The sequence below is a fragment of the Lycium barbarum genome, chromosome 6 (assembly GCF_019175385.1).
Source record: "Lycium barbarum isolate Lr01 chromosome 6, ASM1917538v2, whole genome shotgun sequence".
NCBI lineage: Eukaryota > Viridiplantae > Streptophyta > Magnoliopsida > Solanales > Solanaceae > Lycium > Lycium barbarum.
Window position 1 is genome coordinate 26,268,984 of NC_083342.1, and position 20,505 is coordinate 26,289,488.

General features: G+C 37.2%; 2 long non-coding RNA genes across 2 annotated transcripts in view; one reads left to right on the top strand and one right to left on the bottom strand.

Moving 5' to 3' along the window:
• The window catches only part of LOC132599657 (uncharacterized), a 37,774-nt gene extending 21,356 nt beyond the window's left edge, over positions 1 to 16,418 (bottom strand). Inside the window, exon 1 of the long non-coding RNA XR_009566921.1 lies at positions 15,951 to 16,418. This is a non-coding gene — a long non-coding RNA (uncharacterized LOC132599657). The remainder of the gene's footprint in view (positions 1 to 15,950) is intronic.
• On the top strand, positions 4,668 to 7,764 carry LOC132599656 (uncharacterized). Its single transcript, XR_009566920.1, has 3 exons — positions 4,668 to 5,182; positions 6,083 to 6,133; positions 7,330 to 7,764. It is a non-coding gene; the product is annotated as an uncharacterized LOC132599656 (long non-coding RNA).
• Positions 16,419 to 20,505: the final 4,087 nt, after the last annotated feature.

Genomic DNA, 20,505 nt, shown 5'->3' on the forward strand with positions numbered 1-20,505 from the left:
CCATTAGAAGTATATCAAGATCAATACCCATGATCATACACTCTATCTAACGAGCACACAACCGTAGTTTCTTTTACTATAAATTTCCACTAAAGCAAGTAGATAGCAATTAGTCATAGAAAAACCAACTATTACCAAAATCGTCGGATTAAGACATTAGACCTAAGCTTAGCATCCTACGACTTTAGTAACCTTTCCACATCATATTCCCCGTGGGATTCGACCCCAACCTTGCTGGGTTACTATATTTGACAACGTCCACGTTATACCATTAATAGGTATAATTTTAGCGTATCAAATTTTGGCGCCGTTGCCGGGGAATACGGTTTTGAAATTACTAAATAGTGTTTTCTTTATTGAAGTCTTTTTCTTATTCCATCACACGTTGTGAATATTTGCATAGTTGTTTTCTGTGTTTTATTTTATTTTTAGAAAAAAAAAATGGCATCTTTGCATGAAAACTTGTTTAGTAGTGATTTTTATTGTGAGCATGGCCAAAGTGGTGAGTTCAAACTCATGATGGAGTGCCTACTAGTTGAGGGTAATGAAAATCAAAAAGCCTTGGAAGAATACTTGGAAACTAGTCTCCAACTTGGTTTGATGACAGACGAAGAAAATCCTCCAAGGGCAAATCATTATGAACTCCCCAATGCCCAAGATGAAAGGGTAAATCATGAAGATGAGTTTATTAGGAATGCCAAAGAAAAAAATAAATTGGAGTCAACCATTGTTCTGGAAAATCTGGTTGGTATTGATTCCAATCCGGGGGAAAAAGGGGATGTCGTAATTCAAGAAGTTCAAGAGCCTTATATTTTGCAATTCGAAAATTCAAGAAGGCAGAACGACATTCCTCACTTGAAAGCCAAGAAGTGTAAGACGAAAAATATTTTACTTGGCGTGATCATCTATTTACCACCCCCCGCTGCTCATGGTCACAAACTTGAATCCAAGTTGGGTGCTCAATTCATAAGGTCCAAATGTCGAGAAAAGTGGCAAAGTTGGTAACTATCATGCCACGACGTTAAATCAAGCGCTTGGTGGGAGGCAACCCATCATTTATAAATTTTTAGAATAATTTATTTTATTATTTTTTACTAATATTTAAAAAAAAAGGAAATTGGGGTGGTAATGTGTAGAAGAAAAGGAAGATTGTTGTTATGGTGAGCAGAGATGAATATAGCACTCAGTCCTAGCAGATATGCCTAAGATTTTTTGTATGCTTATGTGATGCAGTGAGGACACTGCAAATTTTTTAGTTGGGGGTGGCTATCTGGCATTGTTGTATTATAAATATGTGTTTAGGACCCCCCTTGGCTTTTCTTTGCCAGAGTTTTTTTCCTGAGGGGTTTTATATTTTTTGTTGAAACTGGCATGTTTAGATGTTGCTTAGGTTGAATAGAGTAGTTGTGACTTATTTGGTATTACTCTGTAACTGATGGTATGTTGTTATGGTTGTTGTTACTCTGTAACTGATGGCATGTTGTTATGGTTGTTAGAAATTTTGGACCCCTCGAAAATTTGAAAAATGCATACTTAGAACAGTTATTGGTTGACATGATTGATTCTTTATATGACATTATGATTATTGGGGTATTGTGTGTGATAAATGACTACTTAGGAGGTCACAACTGTAAGAATAATTATCCTTATGCCAATGTGTGTGTGAGCTGTTAGTTTGGTTCTGTTTATGCATGTATAATATAGAACTTGCCTCGTTAGTCATGTATGAAATCCGAAAGTTAGTTTGGTTGTGAGATGATCTTAGGCTTTCTTTGTGTAAATAGTCACTTTTCCTAAATAAGCCTTACCAAAATTCCAAAATATCCGTAGTTTCCCTCTGTGAGACTTTGACCTTTTTCTTGGCTAGCCAATTATGAAACCTTACCCTTTTGAATAATTAATCCATCTTCGCACCCGTTCCCTCCTTGATGCTACTAGATAGATGAGGTAAAATGCCTAAGTTGGGGGTGAATTAAATGTGGAGTAGCTGTTAAAAACATAAGTTGGGGGTGGTGGAGTTTGCTAGTGGGAATTCGATGTGGTAGTTGCATAAAAAAATCAAAAAATTGTAACACAAAAAGATTTGCAAGTTGGATAGGAATAAAACCACATCGAGGTCGAAAACTTGAAAGAAAATAAAAGGGGTTGGAAAGAAAAGGGGTGAATTAAGGTGAAGAGATGTTGTAGTGTTCAAGGAGGGGGAAGTCACTAATATCCAAAAAGTATCCTACCCGTCCCTAAGCCTACATTACAAGCCGAAACAAGTCCTAATGTGGTCACAACCGAACAAGCCTAGGATGAAATCATAGAAAATAAGGGCAAGCCTATGGTATTTGCATGTGTAGATACGAATTTCTTTGTGAGTGTGAGTGTTTTTCTTTTCTCTTTCGTCTTCGTCCCATTCTTGTTATATATATATATATATATATATATATATATATATATATATATATATATATATATATATATGTGTGTGTGTGTGTGTGTGTGTGTGTGTGTGTGTGTGTTGGGACATTCTTTGGTCTATGTAAGGGCATAAGGATGAGAATTGAGCAAAATAAAGTGACCGCCTAAAGTAGCTTTTGTGTGCATCATAATGTGTTCGATAATGTAATGTCATGCATTGAAGCTTCATTGTTAGTCATAGCATTCTGGAGTTATGCATAGCGCTTTGAAATAGAAAATTGGGGTGGTCCTTTGAAGAAAAACATGCATGCCGGTAGTTCAGAATCAAAATCAATGTAGACATTGTTATTCTATGATATCTAGGTGTTAGATTGAGTCATTGTTTTGTATGGCTTGCTTGAGGACAAGCAAATACTTTAAGTTGGGGGTGTTGATGTGGCGTGACTTTACGCCACAATCGATGCTTTTCTGCTATAAGTTTTACTGGGTTTTAAGCAAGTCTATGTGATTTTACGTGATTTTTAGTGTTTTTCAGGAAACAGAACAAATTCGGAATGAAAACAGTTGAAAGTGCAAAAGTGGTCGTAAACTCAGTTTACGGTCCGTATTCTCAAACACGGGCCGTATTCCATGGGCGTATTAAAGAATAAGAAGAACCAGAAAGGCAGGTTGAGGAAATAGTGATTTATGAACAACTTTTACGGACTGTATTCCACATTACGGTCCGCATTTCAAAGCGTATTTAACCATTCGAGCATCTGGTAGAAAGTCAGAGTTTTGGAAGTTGAAAGACGACTGGGCAGTTTACGAACCGTAAACCAATTTACGGTCCGTATCTCATGAGATTGAAGTTGCTCAAAACTGGAAGGAAGACCTGGTCGTAAACTGGTTTACGGTCCGTATTTCACTTTACGGACCGTATTTCATATTGACGAGGACCAAAGTGCAAATCTGCAACTTTCACGTTTTCAGAACCTATAAATAGTCATTGTAGGATTTTAATAAATCAGTTATTATTTTTTGACTTTTGGCTTAGAACATTAAATACTCTCTAGTTTTTGAAGGTTCAAACATCAAATCAAGTATTATCAATTCCTCTTTTCTTCCAAAGTAAGCAATTACGAATTCTTCAATTTCTTATTTCTTGTTCTTTGTCATGAGTAGCTAAATTCCCTTACTAGGGTTGTGAACCCAATGATGGGTGTTGTGTGAATTGGTTGTGATTGATATACACATAATGGATTATTAGGGTTTATTTATTCTTCATTCATAATTAATGATTGCAAACATTGATTAAAGCCATAACCCTTGATTTATTTGGGAAAATAATTAGGGTTGGTAAGAATAAATAACAAGGACTCAAAGCTTTAAACTTTGTTTAATAAATTCACTTAGGAATAAGAAGAATTTACTTGGCATGATTAATCGTTCTTTATAGTTACTTTCTTATATTTGGGAAAATCATAGAAAGAGATAATCTTTATTTATTGGAAAATAGTAGAGATTCATATTGAGATTAAGTGCATTCATATAATGATCCATTAGAAGTATATCAAGATCAATACCCATGATCATACACTCTATCTAACGGGGACACAACCTTAGTTTCTTTTACCATAAATTTCCACTAAACAAGTAGATAGCAATTAGTCATAGAAAAACCAACTATTACCAAAACCATCAGATTAAGACATTAGACCTAAGCTTAGCATCCTACGACTTTAGTAACCTTTTCACACCATATTGCCTGTGGGATTCCACCCCAAACTTGTTGGGTTACTATATTTGACAACGTCCGTGTTATACCATTAATAGGTGTAATTTGAGCGTATCAGTTAGCTAGCCTAGGAGTTCGAGTAGTGGACTCAGGTAGTATGGGAGCTATCATTCAAAATGCAGCGGTCTCGTCACTAGTAGTGGAAGTGAAAGAGCGTCAATACGAAGATCCCATGCTAATTCATTACAGAACTATACTCGCTCAGAAGGAGAAGTCATCATTTGAGATTTCTGGAGATGGAGTTCTCCGATGCCGAGGCAGGTTATGTGTTCCTGATGTTGCAGGGTTACGCCACCAAATATTGAGAGAAGCCCATTGTTCTCGTTATTCTGTTCACCCAGGAGCAACGAAAATGTATCATGATCTTAAATCTATATATTGGTGGAATGAGATGAAGAAAGATATAGCGGAATTCGTAGCCCAATGTCTTAACTGTCAGCAAGTGAAAATTGAGCACCAAATGTTACATCCGACATTTTTGCATATTCGGAAAATGCGAAATAACTTTGATTCGTATGGAATGAGGCCAAATTTGGACCTTGCTTAGTATGAATGTGTTGACTATGAAATTATTGGTGTGAAATATGGAAGGAGGCCAAGGGGAAAAAATTGGAATTTTAGAAATTAGTTTCGGGAATTACAAAACAAGAATTCTAACCAAATTGGACTAAAAAAAAATAAGAAAGTGAGGCCCAAATCCAAGGCCCAACCGGCCATAGTAGTGTCCAAGCCCACAAGAAATTGTGTAAGTAATTAATTATATATATGATTGGATAATTCTCAAGAACCTTCAAGAAGACACAAAGCAAAAACAAAAGAAAAGAAAGGGAGCATTTCGGGTGAGGAAAGAAAAAGAAAGAAAAGAAAGAAAAAATTTCTTGGAGCTAATCCTTGGTTCAAAAATTAAATTCTTGTGAGATTAGTACTAAGCTCAAGGCCCTCTACAAGTTGATATAAGTATTGTGGCAAGAAAGCAACCTTAACCCCAAGTGAAGAAAGGTAAGAATTTTATGCTTTTGACATGTTATGAGAGGTGTATGTATGTTGTAGTAAGTTGAAATGAATGAAAAACATGGAAATTTTGTGTGTTGAGAACTATGCATGTTGGCCGAATGCATGTACATGTATTACATGTCTTTGATGATTTAATTTCATGTTGTAATTTAGTTATAGTATGATGGAAATTGTATTAGAAATGAAAGTGGAATGAATTAGTGAAAGTTGGAGAGTATAGTATGTGGCCGTGTGGTACTATGTTGATTATGGAATATGAATTTAATCTTGTTAGTATGTTAAGTGTGTTTTGGTGAAGTGAATGGAAAGATAATAGCCTTTGTTGTCATGGAAAAATGGTTACTAAGTTGTTGAAGGAAATTATGCAACTTTGTTATGGTTTATGTAAAAAAATGAAAATGAAAGTATTACGGGGCAAACTATGATTAATGTTGATGAATTTGGAAGATGGAAATGTATAATGAACTTGTATGTTGAAGGTTAGAAGAATCGGATAAGTTGTGGCTTTGGTGGAAAGTTTGTATGTTTGTATATCTTATGTATATCTTGTGAGGATGGTATGATATGCCTCCGAATCGTGTTGTAATGAATTTGATGGGTAATGAACATCAAAATAATAAGTTTGGTTTGGAAGTGTAAGGTCGGAACGGAAAATGTTAAGTTATGACGGAAAGTTGGCAAATTGTGCCTTATTATGTATTTTGAGCTACTTGTCGTTATTATGAATATTGTTGTTGGGTTGTGTTGATTGTTTGGCTGTGTTTAACTTTTGGGGATGTCATATATACAGAGGAAATGCTGCCGAAATTTCGGTAGGCAAGTATGTGTTAAGTTTGGACTATTGAAAAGTTGAAACTAACAAATGGTAAACTTGACAATTTCTAGATTTTAGACGAAATTGGAATCGACGCCAAGCGAGCGTAAGGCGCTATCGAGGTATGTAAAGACTTCCCCTTTATTCTTAGGCATGTTCTGAATGTAATAGGCTCGGCCGCGAGCCTTGAATATGACTCCGTTCCTCGGAATTCGAGATGAAAATCTGCTCCAATTCCTTCAGTACGATTGAAACTAATTTCTCATAAAATGCCTTTAAAGTGAACTTTTGTACGAAACTTTCTCAAACGGAGTCGGAATACTTCCGAATGATTATGGATGACCTCATAAGATCTTTTATCAGTAATTTACGCATGTCACCTCGAGTTGGTCCGAGGTGGACCCACGGAGCCCCGATACCTCTTGTATGGCCTAAATTGCCTTATTTTTGTCCGTTTTTCACAAGAAATATCTGAACTATCATTTTGACCATGATATGGCTGTTGTTATATAAATCTTGCGAAATGGTTTTGGACATCTGAAAATCTGATTCTGGTAATAATCTGTCGTGCCTTCCCAAGCAGGATATAGCCGCATTTTTATGAACGCTATCCGAATACTTCGATTCGACTCGCCATTTGGCCTATTTCAGTTTGATTGGGTCTGTATAATGATATTTATGAATGTGGTTTCTCATTAATCAGTTCGTGCATGTGCTATGATTCCTTTCACCGGTTTATATCGTGCGGATGGGCCGCCGAGTCCCTTGTCGGGGGCCGGGTCCCATGTATGAATTCCGAAGTATGATGTGTCCGGTTCCGGGGTACTGTGGTATATGTCGTTCCCGGTTACCGTGTATATGTTACGAAGTATGATGTGTCCGGTTTCCCGGCGTGTGATCTGTGCCCGGGGTTACCGTGGTTATGATATGATGTGTTATGTGACGGAGATGTTCGAAGATATGAAATCTTCTGAAACGTGATATGTTGTGGCGCCAAAGGCAGGAGTGGCGACCACGTTCTTATGCCCTATTATGATTCTGTCTGTCTGATTGGATTCTGATTCTGTCTGTCCGTATGGATTATGATTTTATCCGTCCGTCTGGACTATGATTCTGTCCGGTATCCTTCTGTCTGTCTGTCTGAACTACGACTCTGTCCGGTATATCTCTGTCTGTTTGTTGGATTACGATTCCGTTTGCTATACTTCTGTGCTTCTGATTCAGACTATGATTATGTTTGTTATGTTTCCGCTTTACATACTCGGTACATTTTTCGTACTGACCCCCGGTTCTTCGGGGCTGCGCTACATGCCCGCAGGTACAGACGCACTTGAAGATACGCCGCCAGTCTAGGGCTCAGATTCTGCTATTTTGAAGAGCTCCTTTGATCCGGAGCGTGTACTTTTGGTATATATCTTCTGTCTTCTGTATATTCTGTATGTATGGCAACTCCGGGTACGGCGGGGCCCTGTCCCGTCATATGATTCTGTATGTCTGTTAGAGGCCTGTAGATGTGTTTGTGGGTTAGGGTCTTTCTGTGCGGATGTGTGTATATGTTGTGTTTGGGGCGATCCCATTCGCCGCGGCGGCCGGTCCGCATATGTTTATATGTTGCTTTGTTGGCTGGTGTGGCCTTTGTTGGTATTTTCTGTGCGCAGGGTTATTTTGGATAGTCTGTAAAACAAAGGAAACTCTGCCAAAATTTTTCTGGAAATTATTTAAATTTGAAATATAGCCTTGACGGCTTCTGCTTTATACTTGAATGCATTTGATAACAGTTGAGATAGCATTGGATAGGTGTGTTTGGGTGCCCACATCGGGTACTAGTCACGGCCTACGGGGTTGGGTCGTGACACCAAAAGCCGGGTGGATTGTTGCAGCCTATAGAAATTCCAATTTGGAAATGGGAAGTAATTAACATGGACTTCATTACAGGCTTACCCCGTTCTCGATGTAAGTATGATTCTATATGGGTGATTGTGGATAGACTCACGAAGCCAGCTTATTTCTTACCGGTCAAAACTACATATGTAGCAGAAGATTATGCAAAGCTTTATGTTAAAGAGATAGTGCGACTTCATGGTGTTCCAGTTTCTATTATGTCCGATAGAGGGACTCAGTTTACAGCCAATTTTTGGTAGTCTTTCCAAGAAGGTTTGGGGACTCGGGTGAGCCTTAGCACGACATTTCACCCACAGTTGAATGGGCAGGCTGAACGTACCATTCAGACTCTTAAGGATATGTTACGAGCATATGTATTGGATTTTGGGGGTAGTTGGGATGATCACTTACCACTTACTGAATTTGCTTATAATAATAGTTATCATTCTAGCATCAAAATGGCCCCATACGAGGCTTTGTATGGGCGAAAGTGTAGATCTCCAATTGGGTGGTTCGAAGTTGGAGAGACCAAATTGATAGGGCCAGACTTGGTCCAACAAGCTATAGAGAAAGTCAAGCTTATACAGGATCGATTATTAACAGCTCAGAGTCGTCAGAAATCCTATGCAGATAATCGTCGAAGAGACTTGGAGTTCCAAGTGAAAGATTGGGTATTCTTGAAGGTGTCGCCAATGAAGGGCGTCATGACATTTGGCAAAAAGGACAAGCTTAGTCCACGGTACATTGGACCTTATGAGATTGAACACAAGGTAGGCCAAGTGGTTTATGAATTAGACTTATCTGCGAATTTGGAGTCAGTCCTTCCAGTTTTCCATGTATCAATGCTTCGTAAGTGCACTGGAGATCCTTCTAGAATTGTACCAATAGATGATGTTCAGGTTGCTAAACAATTGTCTTATGAAGAAGTCCCCTTTGCCATTTTAGATAGGCAAGTATGAAAGCTCAGAACCAAAGAGGTAGCTTCAGTTAAAGTTTTATGGAAGAATAATAATAGCGAGGAAATGACTTGGGAAGCCAAAAAGGACATGAAGTCTAGGCACCCGTATTTATTTTCACCTTAAGAAGAGATTTAGGCAGAGACGCCATTAACCTCAGGTATGTAATGCTTCTCTTGATGTTTTCTTGGTCGTGTGTGGCCATGGTTATTGTCATGTTGTTATAGCCCTGTGAGGCGATGTATTTTGGGTTGCTGTGTAGGATGGTAGTGCCATATTATAGGGGAAACTCTGGCGAAATTTTTGTAGAATCCCCAAGAGTCTATCATATATCATTCGAGGACGAATGTTCCTAAGAGGGGGAGAATGTTACACCTCGTGGTTTCGTCCGTTGAGATTCGTTAGGCGTTAGTTGTCCTAATCGTGAAAACGGGAGTTACCTTAGGATATATGAGATTACGTGTTCCCATAATATGGTTATGGGGGTTTAAGCCAATGAAATGAGCTATGAAGGGATTTAAGAACAAGCAAATATAGGAATGGAGTTTGTGGGAACTTTGGTGAAACTTGGCAAAATATTCGGACAGGATTTTGGTCCAGATTGGGGGAGGCATATCACCCAGAATATGAGGAGTTTTGGTGTGTTTCTTTTGTCCAAATTGAATTTCATTGAGTCTAGTTTCTAACGCAACAAACTGTTCGTCAATGTGATGTCTGAGTAAAACGTTATGCATGTTTTACGACAAACTGTCTGAGCAGAAAATTTCTACGGTCCGTCAAAGTGCACCAGCGTAGCGTCAAATGGTCATAGTGAACCATATTTGACTGGGCAGGTCAACGGACCATTTTGACGATCCGTAGGAATTTTTACGGCCCGTCAAAATGGGCGCAGAATTGCCCGACGGGATTTTAAGTTCCACTTCATATAATTCACTCCACTTCTTTTGGACATTTCATTTCACCAAATCAGATCCAAAGTCTCTCTAAAAACCCTCTCTTCCACTCCATAAACTAATCCAAGCCAAAATCCAAGGGAGATTAAATATCAAGAGGCAAGAATCAAGATACCCATGTGCTAGAGGTCTTGCTAGGGTTAATAAACTCCAAGAATTCTTTGGATATTGAAGCTAGGGTTTTCATATAAGTTGATAGCTTGCTCCAAAGCTCATTCTTATGAGATAAAAGATTAGTTTTCATGCTTATTACATATTATCAAGAATGTTTGGTTGTTCAACAACTTGGGTAGAAGGAGAAAGTAAAAGTTGAGTTCTAAATGTAGTTTTTATGATGTTTTTGAGTAGTAAGCTAACTTGAGTTATGATTCTTAGTATGATATGGATATAATCTTGCTATGGAAAGTAATAATGGTGATGAGGAAGCATTATTATGAAAATGTGCTAAAATGGGTATGAAGTTGCTAGCATAAGGATGAAATTTGAAGGCTAAGTCGAATGTGAATACTTGATTATGATATTGTGGATATTATTATGGTTGTTGGGAGTTGTTTTGTGATATAGTGGAAGTTGACGAAATAGGGGAAATGCTGCCCAATTTTCATTAGAACATGAATTATCCTAGTTTGAATTGAAGAGTATCATTAAGGCTTAACCATGGTATGAATCCTTCTAAATTTAGATTATTCAAGCTTCAACAGTGAACGCTAAATAGTTAAGAAGTCGAAGAGGTATGTAAGGCTAACCCTTCTTTCATTAAGCCATAGTTCCCTTGCTATATATGTATATATATCCTTTCATGAGTTCCATAATGATTTAGAAATGACTCTACCTCCAAGAGTACCAAAGCTCATGATTCTCGATACTTTCACGATACTAGTACTTCCTTTATATGATAGTTGATCCTATAAGGATAGATGTAACGAAAACGATGATGGCAATGATGTTGATGATACTTATGGAATTTTATATATACGTGTCTAAGTATATGTATGACTATTATGTAACACCGAGCTTATACGGCCAGGTATGATATCTATTACGCGCCCACCACTGCAGTTGGGTACGGATAACAATGAGCCTTGCTAGGGCCAGATATGTATGACACCGAGCCTTGTCATGGCCGGGTAAGTGAAACCACCGAACCTTCATGGTCGGGTATGCTATGGATGCGAATATGTATATGAATACGGATACGAATATGAATATGGATACGGATATGGATATTTGTATATGTATATATGTATGTACATAAGCACGCACTAGAAATGGAAAGTCCCTATGAAAGAGAAGTAAGTAATTACGATGATGGCTACTAACTCCTGATTCTCCCATCTTATGTTATTTCTTATGCTGTCTCTTATGCTCATGTTATGATGTTGATTATGCTTTGCATTCTCAGTACATTATTCATACTGACATCCTTTTGTTTGTGGACGCTGCGTCATGCCCGCAGGTGGATAGGGAAACATGCTTGATCTATAGATATCTTATTCAGAGACTACATATAGGAGCTCCATTTCTTCCCGAGCTACAGCTTTTGGTATTTTTTTTTGTGTACATACCTATGGGCATGGCGGGGTCCTCTCCCGTCTATGTGATGTAACATATTTTTCTTAGAGGCTTGTAGACGGTTGTGTATGGTTAGATGTCTTGTAGCCTTGTCGGCTTACATTTTGTATATCATTTTGATAGCCTCATCGGCTTGTATATATGGATATGGTTATTGTTATTGATGATGATATAGATGTGTTGTTGCCCAACGAGATTAGCATTATTGATGCATATAAATTATGAGTAATCCATGTGGCTCACCTAGATGTGAATATGATAGTGCGTTAAGAGGTAACCGGGTGAGTTAGCACCTGGTGCCCGTCATGGTCCTCCGGTTGGGTCGTGACAGCAAAGATCCAAAGACTCATTACCGTTGGGCAAAGATCTGGATCGAGTGGTACATGGACTTCGCAAGTCCCCCATGGGTTGTGTAGATATGATTCGATAAAGATCCTCCGTGGGCAAAGATCCGAAATGAGTGGTACATGGACTTCGCAGGTGGTTGTGCTACCGAGACGTCGATACTTTCGCCCGGAGTCCATATGTACATAGCATTGCATTGCATTTCATATATTATTACATTGCATTGCACTATGGCTGATATTGTGATGATCTGGTGATTTACTTGTCCTATTTGGATCCGGAATGGATATATTGATACTTGACACACTTGGGTTTAGATGCTTCAACCTAGGTGATGATATGTACTTGGTTTTGGATTGTGTTTGACTTATACTTGTTGATTTATATGCTTATCTTACCTTATTGTCTGGATTGTGCTAGCTAAACTTAGTCGGCCTATGATACTTGCCAGTATTGTGGTTTTTTACTGACCTGCACTTGGTGTATTCTTTTATGAATGCAGAATTCCCAGTTGGATCTACTTCTATTTCTCGTGGCTAATAGTCGATCCGAGAGTTTCTTAGAGTCTACAGGGTGAGCACGAGACATTCACTAACTTGAAGATTCTTCTTTATTTATGTCTTATTCTATCTTGAGACATATTCAGACTTGATGTATTATTGATATTCTAGACTTGTATATTTTAGTTAGGTGCTCTTGTATGGATTAGACCAGACTCTGGGGTGTATTTTCCTTATTTCCGCACTTTCTTTACATTATTATCATCAGACTTACGTGAATTTACCTCTTCCACTTATTTAATTATTTATTTATGTTTTGACTATTATTGGGTTGAGGGTTCGCCTATCGAGGTAGGAAAGATAGGTGTCTGCGTGACTTAGCATAGAATGGGTTGTGACAATGAATGAGTGTATGTGCGGCTACATCGTCGCCTATTGAGGGCTAGTGATGGACTAATAAGAATAACTCTAGCATTGGACACGTGTGAAGTTCTAGTTCTAATGAATTACCAGATATTGCATCTAGATCTCATATAAGATTTGTGGGAGTGGTATACAAGGGTTAATGCTTGAAAGGTTCTACAATTACGGGTGTCATGACTTGTAGAGTTGACCGGATGAGAGGAATGACCGCACTAATGTTAAAGGTGCTCTGGTTCGACAAATTAAGGCAAGGGGTGGTTTTTCGCGGGCAAGCATCTTTTAAGGATCTTTGAGTGAGGAGTCGATCTATAAGGACATTTGAAGTGGTAGATCAATGATGGATTGAACTAATTCAAGTTACAAGGAGCATTTCAGAAATCAAGTCAACGATCAGCAATATCGGTTGAAACCAGGAGAAGTGAGTCCACTATAGAACATTTGAGTATCGATGTTGAGTCAGTAACTGAGGAACTAAGTCAGAAAAGGGGTTCTTCAGTTAATGGACTTTGGCAAGGGTACTTAGGTGAAGTTGTATGAGGACGTTAGTAGGATTATGTAAACAGTAATTAAGGATCGCCTACGGATTATGGATCAATTCAGTGGTGGTTTAGGGTATTGCATCAACGATGATTGATTCTTGTTGGGATAACCATAGTTTGTTGATATTTATAGCGGAGAGGCTTCTTGAGGAAATTGTATAGGTGATGCGCCAGATTTAGAGAAGAATTCAGTTTTGAAGTCAAGTGAGGTAAGGGAAATCTCAGTTGTTTGAGTGTTTGGCATATGATTACCTCCAGGGTTGGCTTAGCTATTTTGCAAGACTTATGATATTGCGGTGCACCTGTGAGTGGGTTTGAGTGATGATCGGTTGATAGCGGTGAGTGTACCTTTGAAATGGAATATGGAAAATGAGGAATTAAGGTAAGTTGTGGGTGATCTTGAATCGGAGTGAGTAAGGTACATCTTGACTAGTTGTATCATATACAGGTTATGGCGACATATGTTATATCTTTCAGATAGGGTGTAAAAGTGATAAGTATCATTGAGCAAGAAAGTCTATGGACAATTCGACACGGTGCACGATGACTACTAAAGGACTTACATGGGCGCGTTACCATGCATTGAAGCTGAGGTTTCCAGAATTCTTCCTTGAGGACAAGGAATCATCTTAAGGGAGAAGAAATGTTGTGTTTGCGAGAGTGGTACCTGAAGCTTGCATGGTGGGACATAGCTATTAAACTAGGGAACTAAATAAGTCTGTGATATTCATACAAGTGACGGTATTATCTACTTAATTGTTCTATTTGATAATTTTTATGATTATTATGATAGAAATTACTCTACTGCAAAGAAAATTTGGAAAGCGTTGCAGAGTAAGCATGATACCGAGGAGGCTGGGCCGAAGAAATATGCTGCTAGTAGATTTTTTTATTTCTAAATGGTGGACAACAAATCAATGGTAGACCAAGATCAAGACTATATAATGATCGTTGGAGAGCCCAGGTCCGAGGAGATCAAAATTGGAGATAACCTTATCGTTTGTGGCATAATAGATAAACTTCTGCCTTCATGGTAGGAATCTCAAAAAACTATGCGCCACATATAAAAGGAAACTACACTTGAGACGTTGATCTTGCGAATTTCCTGGAAGAAGAGGCAAGGGGCCAAGATGCACTTTTGCAACCAGAAAAGAGCACCTTACATCCGGTCACAAACAAGGTAAATTTAATTACTTCAAATAATTCTGCTTCTAGTGCTCACAAAAACACTTCTATGGAGCCTAAGAAGAAAGCATTCAAGGAAAAAAATGGTAGACCTGCCAAAATAAATAAATAACGGTATTAATAACCAAGCAAAAAATCAAAAAGTTCAAGATGGGGGACCATGCTCTATCTGTCGCAAGAGTGGAAATATTGCTCGATTATGCAAGTTTCGGAAACGTGGTCCTACGGATGTTGCGAATAGCCATTTGTGGTGGTGATAACTGTCACCACCACAATAACATAAATTACTTTAAAGTATTAAAAGGGTTTTTCCACTTGAAGTGACGTTTTGAAGAGGGATTACTTATTCATTAAATAGTTGCTACTTGAAATTGAGTTTTGGTGTTCCAAGTAACCTTATTAAATCCCTAATCAAAAGGAAAGTTTTGACTCTTTATTTTTTGGTCTGCTAACTAGAAATTTGGATAAGGAATTCTGTTGACCGAGGGGAAGGTGTCAGGCACCCCTCGAGTCCCGTGGTTCTAGCACGGTCGCTCAATAGACTAATATTTGGCTTAATTAATTTTTGGATAAAATGTATTTATTGTCCTATGCTTGCCTAGTTTGCTTATTTATTCATTCTCTTTCTGCGACGAATTTAGAATTAATTCAAAACTCACCTCGCTCCCTCACATTTATTTTAACGAGGGGCTAAGGAGCGTAACCGCACACATAGCTTTTTGAAATGTTTGTTTGTGATAGCCAAAGAATGTAACTGCACACATGATCAACACATTTTATTAGAGAGTCAAGGAGCGTCGCCACACATGACAATTAAAGTTAACTAAGTATTGTAACTGAAAATATGATTAATATATTTAGTGCACCTAAATTTGACTAGCAGCTAATCTATCCTAGTGTCCACTTATTTTAATTCAAATAAGACAAAGCAATACACAGTTTCGCTCATGTTCCTTTGATCGCATCCATAATCGGAGCCCCCACGAGACAACTGGAGTTATATTTTTCAATTTCATTCTGTAACTCATTAATGACTATATGTTTATATGCAATTTCCAGCACCCATGATTAAACAAAAAACCAAACAACCTAAAAGATAATAAAATAAAAGTTAAAGCAACAAACAAATAAAATAACATGATAAAAATATGATATTGTACGTTGTAACTCTAATACTCTAATAGCAAAGTATCAAATACAACATGCTTATTGTTAGACTTTAAAAGTACTCCTACCATAACTGGTTAGACCATCAAAAATGGGAAAAAAGCTCAGTGACATGTAAATAAATTTATTATAGATAATTAAATGGAAAATATAATAGCTACTTCAGATCCTTCACAAATTGATGTAAATTTCTTCATCCACTTTAGAAAAAAAATTAACTTAAGCATGCAATAACAATCACATGTTATACCAACTTTATCCTAAATTTAACGACACAAGAATCTGAACATACTTTATGTTATAACATCGAAGAACAATAGGCGGCTAAACAAATACAAAATTTGAGCAACCTCGTAACATTGAAATCAGGTCTCATATAATCGTGATATTAAATTATACAAAGAAGATTGAGTGTTACCTCTTGTGAAGATTAATTCACAACTAAAAAAGGCTACAATCTACTGATTTCCAAAGCTAACAATAGCTAACTTTCAGGTCCACGAGCTCGAAACAGCGAACGAAACCCTTTTTGAAACTCCAAAACTGCTCTATGTTTTTTTCTCTCTCCGTGTTTTTGCTCTTTTTTTTCTTTCTGTGTATCGTTTCTGATGTTTCTGTGTTTTGTGCGTGTATGGATTTTTCTCTCTCTTAGTTGTGTGTGTTTTACCTGAAGAAAAGGAAGTGAAAGGAGTGGAATTTGTATTATGGTTCAATTAGGTTTATTAGTGGAAGAGACGTGAGTGAGACGGAGATTTGGAAGGGTGTTATTTGTGGAGAGTTATTAGGGTGAGGGATATATGAGGGAGAGGGTTTTAAGGTTGAATTTGGTTGAGAGTTTGAAGTGGGTTAGGGGACGTGTAAGTGGATATTTATAAAGTGGTTTGCTGGATAGTTTTTAGGGATTCTTTTTTTTTTCCTCTTATTTTTCTCTAAAAGATAATACAAAAATATATAATAAAATATTAACTAACCATTTTATGACTACTAAAAATATGAAAAAGTTAACTAACTGGTCCAAAATAAAATATAACTAAGAAACCACTAAAAAGCACTAACTTATTTATTAAAACCTAAATTAGAAGAAAACATATTTTTTTTTTTGTAAATTTCCTTTTCTTTTGAAAAATGAAAAAAAAACTTATCCTAAAATGTGACTTTATATTTTGTAGTTTTTAATTTTTAAAAGTAATACTTACTAAAAATGAAATAAAAATTAAAATATTTAACTAAACCTAAAAGAAATATTTAAACGCTAAATATGGCGTAAAAGCTTATGTTCGGCCAAAAATTAGGTGTTCACAGAATGTCCCTCTTTGGTTGGAAACATGAAGAGTTTTCAAGCAAAGAAGTGAACACTGTGACTGATTTTTGACCTGACCATTTTTTGAAATGCGAAAGAAATAAAAGAGTAGGATGTGACCGAGTCCTGGTTTTGGGCAGTCTACATATCTCGGGTTATAAGAGAATCAGGTCACGTGTAGTTCAAGTTGGTAGAAGGATGGAATGATGAGTTGGAGAATCGAGTGAGGTTCCTTCGAGGTTCCGGTCCGTGGCTCCTGTTATTACAAAAATAAAATGAAAAAGACAACAAATGATGAAAGGAAATACAAGGTCCTATCTATTACTTGTCTCGAGCCGTCCTTTAAGCCGTCACTTGGATCTTCAGTTATCACCTCACCTTCTTTTGGTGGGCTCAAAGTTTGGTCTTGAAGTTTGAATTTGAGACTTGAACTTGCAACTTGGAATGAGCTGTTGATGCTACTCCGAATGACATTTTGTAGAATATTCTTGGATGCTTGTTTCTTGATTAGAAGCTAAGAAGATGTATCTTGAGACGTTGGGTCGCCTTATGTGTCAAAGCTGACTCTAACTGCCTTCGATATTGAACATTCTTCTTTCTCTGACCAAAGATGGAACTTCATTCTTGAATATCAATTCTGCGCTTGCGGGTGAACCTGCAAGCTATCAAAGGCAAATAAAAAACAAAAACGAACAAAAATTTTTGTCCCAGTTTGTACTAGAAATTTTTTATGAGTGTTAGCAAAATCATAACCTACTTGTGACTATATTCGGAAGTAGTCAGCCTGAAATTTAAAAACATGACTTTACTAGGAGGTAGTCGACCTGAAAGCATGACTATATTCTGAGGTAGTCAACCTGAAATTTAAAAACATGACTGCGTTTGGAGGTAGTCAACCTGAAATTTAGAAATAGCCTGAAATTTAGAAATATGACTTTATTCGGAGGTAGTCAACCTGGAATTTAAAAATATGACTTTATTGTGAGGTACTCAACCTAAAATTTAAAAAAATGACTGTGTTTGGAGGTAGTCAACCTGAAAGCATAACTATATTATGAGGTAGTCAACCAGAATTTTAATAATATGACTTTATTGTGAAGTAGTCAACCTGAAATTTAAAATATGACTTTATTGTGAGGTAGTCAACCTGAAATTTAAAAATATGACTCTATTTGGAGGTAGTCAACCTGAAAGCATAACTATATTTTGAGGTAGTCAACCTGATATTTAAAAACATGACTGTGTTTGGAGGTAGTCAACCTGAAAATATGACTTTATTCGGAGGTAGTCAACCTAAAATTTAAAAACATGACTGTGTTTGGAGGTAGTCAACCTAAAAGCCTGACTATATTATGAGGTAGTCAACCTAAAAGCATGAGAAAAGCAAGGGTTTTTCTTCCCTAAAATGCAACCAGGAAGTGTTGTACCTTATGAAGGCATGAAAAGAAATAGAGTTTTTTGTTCCCTAAAATGCAACCAGGGAATGTCATACCCCGTGAAGGCATGGAAAAAAGTAAGGAATTTGTTCCCTAAAATGCAACCAGGGAATGTCATTCCCTGTGAATTCATGAGATAAGAAATAGGGGTTTTCCCTAAAAATGAGACCAGGGAATGTCGTACCCTGTGAAGTCATGAAAAAAGTAGGGGTTTTTGTTCCCTAAAATGCAACCATAGATTGTTGTAACATGTGAAGGCATGAAAAAAGTTGGGGTTTTAGTTCCCTAAAATGCAACTAGGGAATGTCGTACCCTGTGAAGTCATGAAAAAAGTAGGGGTTTTTGTTCCCTAAAATGCAACCAGGGAATGTTGTACCTTGTGAAGTCATAAAAAAAGTAGGGGTTTTAGTTCTCTAAGATGCAACCAGGGAATGTTGTACCCTGTGAAGTCATGAAAAAAATAGGGATTTTTGTTCTCTAAAATACAACCAGGAAATGTCGTACCCCGTGAAGGCATGAAAAAAAGTAGGGAATTTGTTCCCTAAAATGCAACCAGGGAATGTCATTCCCTGTGAAGTCATGAGATAAGAAATAGGGGTTTTGTTCCCTAAAACTGCAACCAGGGAATGTCGTACCCTATGAAGTCATGAAGAAAGTAGAGATTTTTGTTACCTAAAATGCAACTAGGGATTGTACCCTGTGAAGGCATGAAAAAAGTAGGGGTTTTAGTTCCCTAAAAATGCAACCAAGGAATGTTGAACCCTATGAAGTCATGAAAAAAGTAGGGGTTTTTGTTCCCTAAAATGTAACCAGGGATTGTTGTACCCTGTGAAGTCATGAAAAAAGTAGGGATTTTAGTTCCCTAAAATGCAACCAGGTAATGTTGTACCCTGTGAAGTCATGAAAAGAAATAGGATTTTTTCGTTCCCTAAACTGCAACCAGGGAATGTCGTACCCTGTGAAGGCATGAAAACAAATAGGGATTTTTGTTCCCTAATGCAACCAAGGATTGTTGTACCCTATGAAGTCATTAAAAAAGAGTAGGGTTTTGTTCCCTAAAATGGAAGCAGGGATTGTTGTAACCTGTGAAGTTATAACAAAAGGTAGGGGATTTTGTTCCCTAAAATGCAACCAGGGATTGTTGTAACCTGTGAAGTCATAACAAAAGGTAGGGGATTTTGTTCCCTAAAATGCAACCAGGGATTTTTGTAACCTATGAAGTCATAACAAAAGGTAGGGGATTTTGTTCCCTAAAATACAACCAGGGATTGTTGTACCCTGTGAAGGCATGAAAAAAGTTGAGGTTTTAGTTCCCTAAAATGCAACCAGGGAATGTTGTAACTTGTGAAAACATGAAAAAAGTCGGGAGTTTTGTTCCCTCAAATGCAATCTGGGATTGTCGTACCCTGTGAAGCATGAAAAGAAAGCTTTTTTTCATTATTTTTGAAAAAATAAATGCCACGGTTTTGAAATTGAGAACTTTGAAATTCTTTTTTTTTTTTTTGGCTTTTTTTTTTGAAATGGAATTATTTTAAAAAAAAAAAATATATGTCCCAGTTTTGATCTTTTGGGGACATGAGACTTTTTACTTAGCGAGACCGAACTATATTGTAGGTCTGCCTACATATGCTGCCGTAACAAGAATCAGGTCAAACGTAGTTCATAAAAAGCTACATTTTTTTTTTGTTTTTTTTTTTTAATTTTTTTTCTTTTTCAAAAGGGTGTCTCTTGTAAGGAGCACCAAAGGATTAAGCTAGAGAAATCAATTCATCGGTTTAGCATATCTTGACTTTAGTTGACACCAACTATTAGTATTATGCATCAGAAATCACCACCAATTACTCTCGGACGAACCGGAGGTCAACTTAGAAGTGATTCCTATATTTCAAATGGTACCTCAAACATACCTAAGTATTGACAAGATTTATTCATCTTGCATCAGTTAGAGGTTTCGAATTCTTCCTATCCTCATGCTTCAAGTGCCCTTACCACAAGTAATGTCCTAATTCACACTCAATAGAAGCGTTTAGATCTTAGGACGTTTAAGAAATAAACTCACACTCAGAAGGATGTTCAATGCATGCAATTGAGATACAATATGCTTCGCCTTCATGTAAGTATCCACTAATGTGAGGACACTCAGAATGGGATCAAGTAGGACTTGTTATTGGCTTGTAATGTAGGCTTACAAATGGGTAGGATATATATTTGGGATAAAGTGACTATTCCCTCCTTGA